Below are 5297 nucleotides of genomic sequence, written 5' to 3'. Positions count from 1 at the left end.
TGTTATTTTTATAAATATTCAAATTTAGCAGTTAATTTGTACTTTAAGTATTTAATTTCACTTTTAAAAATGGACTTAGTTATTGAGATTTAAATTATTCTCCTATTTATATAAACTTTTATATTATTTTTTTGAAGCCCAAATACAATTTTCATGAATTCGATGAGCCGAATACATTCGGTATGGTTAATTAAATCATGATGGATAAGGATTTGCGTCAAAATAATTTACTACACTTAGACAATAGAAATAATTTCTGAAAGTAATATAAATTCGAGGTCATACAACCATTACAAATAGTTATAAAGTTTACATATTCATAAAAGCTTTTTTAAAAATAAATTGCCTTCACCTTAAGCCCCTTATACCATTATTCTTCATGCTCCATTATACGATTTATGTAATAGCGTCCAGCAAATTTTGAGCTAATATATAGAAAGCACATTCATAAGTTAAACCCTAGCATGATATACTACATGGTATTAATAAACATTTAAACTTACATAGCCTTGTGATGCTCAAGTCCTTCGAAATCCAGTTTTATAAAGATCTTGGAGGAGACCAATGTGTTTTCAATACACGGTTTACCTAGAGATGTTTAAAGTGTTATAAAAGTTTAGTAAATGAGTATACAAAATAGTTAGTCTTTAACATTTATTAAAAATTGTAAGTGCTATTAACAGTCATACCTTCATACTCTCCAATCCTCCAGAAACGCAGTACACAAAACACCGGTTCGTTACGATATGTGAGATGGCATCCTGACGACTCCCATGAATACATGAAAAAGGATAGCATAGTTGTTTACTGCACGGCACTTGATAGATTTATTCCTACAGATGAAGATAGTAGAAAATTTTATAAAGAGTGAGACTTAAAACTCTTAGCAACATGATATGTGAATAAATGTGTCTTACCTGCCATTTAATAGCGTGAAAACAACTTCACCAGCATGTTCTCTGTTGTCCGTTACAGCTACTACACATCCGCAAACATCTATTTTTTGCCATAAAAGTCATTTTTTTATTCCAAAAAGATGAGTAATTGTTTCCAAATCTATCATCTACATAAAACTAATTAGTTTAAAAGTTCTATATTTATACTTTTATATGGGAGGAACCAATTCACAAAGTTCCAAAATTCTGAAAGTATAATGATTTTCCAACACAAAGATAGCAATATCTATGAATAATTGTTTAAATGGGAGGGACCAATTCACAAAGTTCCAAAATTATGAAAAGTATAAAGATTCACCAACACAAAGATAGCAATATCTAACAATAATTGTTTCTAAATCTATCATCCACATAAAACTACTTATGTAAAAGTTCTATTTGTACTTTATATGGGAGGGACCAATTCACAAAGTTCCAAAAATTTTAAAAGTCTAAAGATTAACAAATACAAAGATAGCAAAAATCTTTATCCACAGGGTATAATTGAAATTATTATAAACCGTATATTAAAAACGTACCAAAAGAGATGGGATGATGGATTCTTGAACGATATATATCACCCAAATCTTCGAATCGGAAGTAATTTTTCGAATTTGCTGATTCTAACTGAGCCATGGTTGATTCATCTGTAAACTTGATTTGGAAAGGATGATGAGTATTCCTCTCTCTAAGGGTTGGATTGATGATTTTGAAATTCCTAATCTCATACCATTTACCCTCATAAATATACTTTGCGAGCTTTTTTAGTGTTGTTGGAACAAAGGCCACTTCAATTGTGTCACCCTTCAAAATTTGAAAAAAATGTGTTAGTAATCTAATATATAAGACTTTTAAAATAACAAATTTAAGCAGAATTTATCATTTGGGAAATTTTCTAACCCTTTCGTCCACAAGTAGAAGAACTCGTTTGCTGAAGAATTCGTAGACATACCAAAAATTCAAGACATTGGCTTGGATACACCAGTTGGTTCTTCCCCGATGAAAATCAGAAATATAATCGATATTCATTATTCTATCGAATTAGGGTTTTTCTATTTTCTCTCAGTTGTCGGAGACGAAAAGGGGATTTCGGAACTGTAAGAAAACAAAGAGGCACGATTAAACGTTGCGTATTAACGTTGTAGCGTTCCATTTTTTTTTCACTATTATATATTATTATTAAAATTATGATAACAAATGAAAGACATAATTTGTTTTTAATAGACATGATGAAATATTCTAAGTTAAATGTGTTTGAGATTTAATTGTTAAAATTTAGACTTTATCATACAGTCAACAATAATTTTTACCATTACTTAAATATATTCTATATTTAATTACATAGCAATACCACCATTTTAGTTATATTTCAAATAATTGTAATGAGTATTATGAGACACAATGTATTTTAAAAGATCAGAAAATTTGGATTAACTAATTATATAAAATAAAATTTAATCTAAAATCCAAAACAATTTTCAATTACAAACATAATATTTAAACAGTCTCAAAAACCTCTTTGAAAACAACATTAAGTATTTTATTCTGGCATTTCCCATCTTTATCTGTAATTAACACCTTTAATCATTTCCTGGTTGTGACTCGAGAGAAGGCAACATAAAGCTGTCCATGTGTGAAAACCGGTTTTGGAAGAAACAATCCAACATGTTCTAGCATCTGACCCTGACTCTTGTTTATAGTAATTGCAAACGCCACGGTAATAGGAAACTGTCGTCGTCTCATACGAAAGGGAAACTTTGCATCAGGTGGACTAACCTACATTCTAGGGATAAGTACTCGATCACCAACCTTTTTTCCTGTCACGATCCTTGCTTCGATTACATGTTTGGCCATCTGAGTAATAATTAGCCTCGTACCGTTACATAAACCTCCCTTAGGATCTATATTCCTTAGCAACATGACAGGTGCTCCAATTCTCAAAGTCAAAACATGGTTTGGCAGTCCAGAAACTTGAATACTATTTAGGAATTCCTGAGTGTAGATCATATCATCAAGTCCGCTTGTATCAGACGTTTCAATAATATCAGAGCTAAGATATCGTCTCTCCTCACCTGTAAATAAAAAAATTACAAATTTGTATATGTTTTGAATATTAGAATATTTTTTTAAAAGTAAATTTCTATACCATCTTTCATTTGCATACCTGGAAGCTTAGTAAGCATAAACTGATTTATCTTATCAACATCGTCATTTCTTGGACTTAGAATAGCTCTTTCACTAAAGAATTTTGGGTCAGTCCTCCTTGTAAATTGTTCTCCGTAGATCTCTTTAACTATTGCTTCAATAGGATTTCCACTTGTATTAATTAATAAATCATCCGGAATTTCTATCTCCACATCCCCACTATCTGACTCGTTAATTTTGCCATCCCCAATATCAAGAAGCCACTTAGAAAAAGTAGCAAGAGCACCCACATCCATACTATTACATGCTTTGCGAAGTCTCAAATTTTCGGTAAGTTTAAGAACTTTACAATTATTCCAAAGAACAGATGAGTTGATAGATGCTAAAACTGTTGCTACCCTTCCTCCTTCAGTCATAACTGGCAAAATCTGTCTAAAATCACCTCCTAACACAACAACTTTACCTCCAAAAATCTGGTCACACTTCATGATATCTCGCAAACTCCTATCTAAAGTTTCGTAACAAAGCTTGTTCATCATTGGAGCCTCGTCCCATATTATGAGCTTTGCTTCTCTAATTAAATCAGCAAGATCAGATTCGGCATCTATCAAACACATAGAATATTCATTAAGATTGATTGGAATACCAAATCTTGACTGAGCCGTTCTACCACCTTCCAAAAGCAAAGCAGCTATACCACTTGAAGCAACATTAAGAACGATATTACCTTTAGACCTTATATCAGCACCAAGAATAGTCCACATAAAAGTTTTTCCAGTACCTCCGAAACCATGGACAAAAAACATACCACCTTTATTGTGATTCACAGAGTGAATAATTTCTTCATAAACACGCCTCTGCTCATTAGTTATCATAGGTAACAATTTATCGTACAACTCCTGTTGTTTATGAGGCTTATATATTCTCTCATCTGCGATAAGCCTATTTACTCATGTGTTCATTATACTATCATCTGGTATAGGCATTCTCTCGAAGGCCGTAAGAGACGTCCCATTCGATCGTAACATAAGTTCTATTTCAGTTAAACATATGTTTTCTATCTGAGTCCGTGACAACATTAGACCTACCACTGAAAATTTAAAATACTTTATTATATTTTTTTCCTTCGAAAACGAAATATTTGCATGGAAGAAAATAAATTTTTGAAATACCTGGATCGTTCCTGTTTCTCCTTTATTTAAACAAAATATCCTCACACAAGATGTCTTTCGTTTTATTCCAAACTTCAAGAGGAACAGTTAGACTCTTTGTATGCAGTAAGATCGCAAATAACTTTCTTAAAAATTCCCCAAAACACCATTCACCTGCTTCGTTTATAGCTGCAATGTACTCCTCATCATCATCCAATATTATTCATTATCATAATAAACTGTATTGAACTTCTAAACTAATTTTCTATAAACAAATGTAATCACCTCCGAATCTTACTGCTTTCCACATCTTGAACAGACATACCCTCTTCCTGTTACGCAGTTTGAAATTTTTGAACATATGATTGGCATAGACTCCTGTTGCGAAGCAGTCAAGTACATATCCCCTTTGGAAAAAGATTTGTTGATATAATAATGTCAACCAACGTATTTTATCAAGTAGTTTAAACAGTTTCAAAAAATATTACTATTCATATATAAACTTACTCAATCGACTCGATAGTGAATTTTATGTAGCGATCCATCAAGCTCCAACGATAGACACCATCTTCTTTTTTGAAACTCTTGATTTCACCCATTTTGGTGATGCATCCAATCAGATTAACTGCCATAAAAATGATTAATATGTATTAAAAATAACAAATTAATGTTTTCTAAAACAATCCATTATAAAGTCTGATTTACCGTAAGGCCATCTTCCATGAAATGCATTATCATAAGCACGTTTAAAATCTAGATTATTAAAAGATTTGCAAATGATAGGATCTCTTGCAAAACTAATTATAGTCTTGTCTGTGAAGAAGATCCGATAACCGTTTCTAGTTTTCTGGATTTGTTCTCTGTCATCCTTGACTTCGAACTTCTCTATAATATAAGTTCGATCCTCCGACAAATTGAATTCCGGAACACCATTGAGTGATGCCGGGATAGTAGCATGTCCAAATGTACCATAATTCAGAGTATGATTATCCAAAGTATTTAGACACACAAATACATATGAAGAAACAACGAAATCAATCTGTATAACAAACCTCTTCGTCTACCA

The 5297-nt window shown here is 31.9% G+C and overlaps 1 pseudogene; it reads right to left on the bottom strand.

Moving 5' to 3' along the window:
- Nucleotides 1-739: 739 nt before the first annotated feature.
- LOC104772685 (uncharacterized) lies at nt 740-4159 on the bottom strand (annotated as a pseudogene).
- Between the last annotated feature and the right edge of the window lie 1138 nt (nt 4160-5297).

This window comes from Camelina sativa, chromosome 20, assembly GCF_030686135.1.
Source record: "Camelina sativa cultivar CO46 ecotype springtype chromosome 20, ASM3068613v1".
Taxonomy (NCBI): domain Eukaryota; kingdom Viridiplantae; phylum Streptophyta; class Magnoliopsida; order Brassicales; family Brassicaceae; genus Camelina; species Camelina sativa.
Note: the sequence above shows the minus strand (reverse complement) of the source record. Positions and strands in the feature narration are given on the sequence as shown.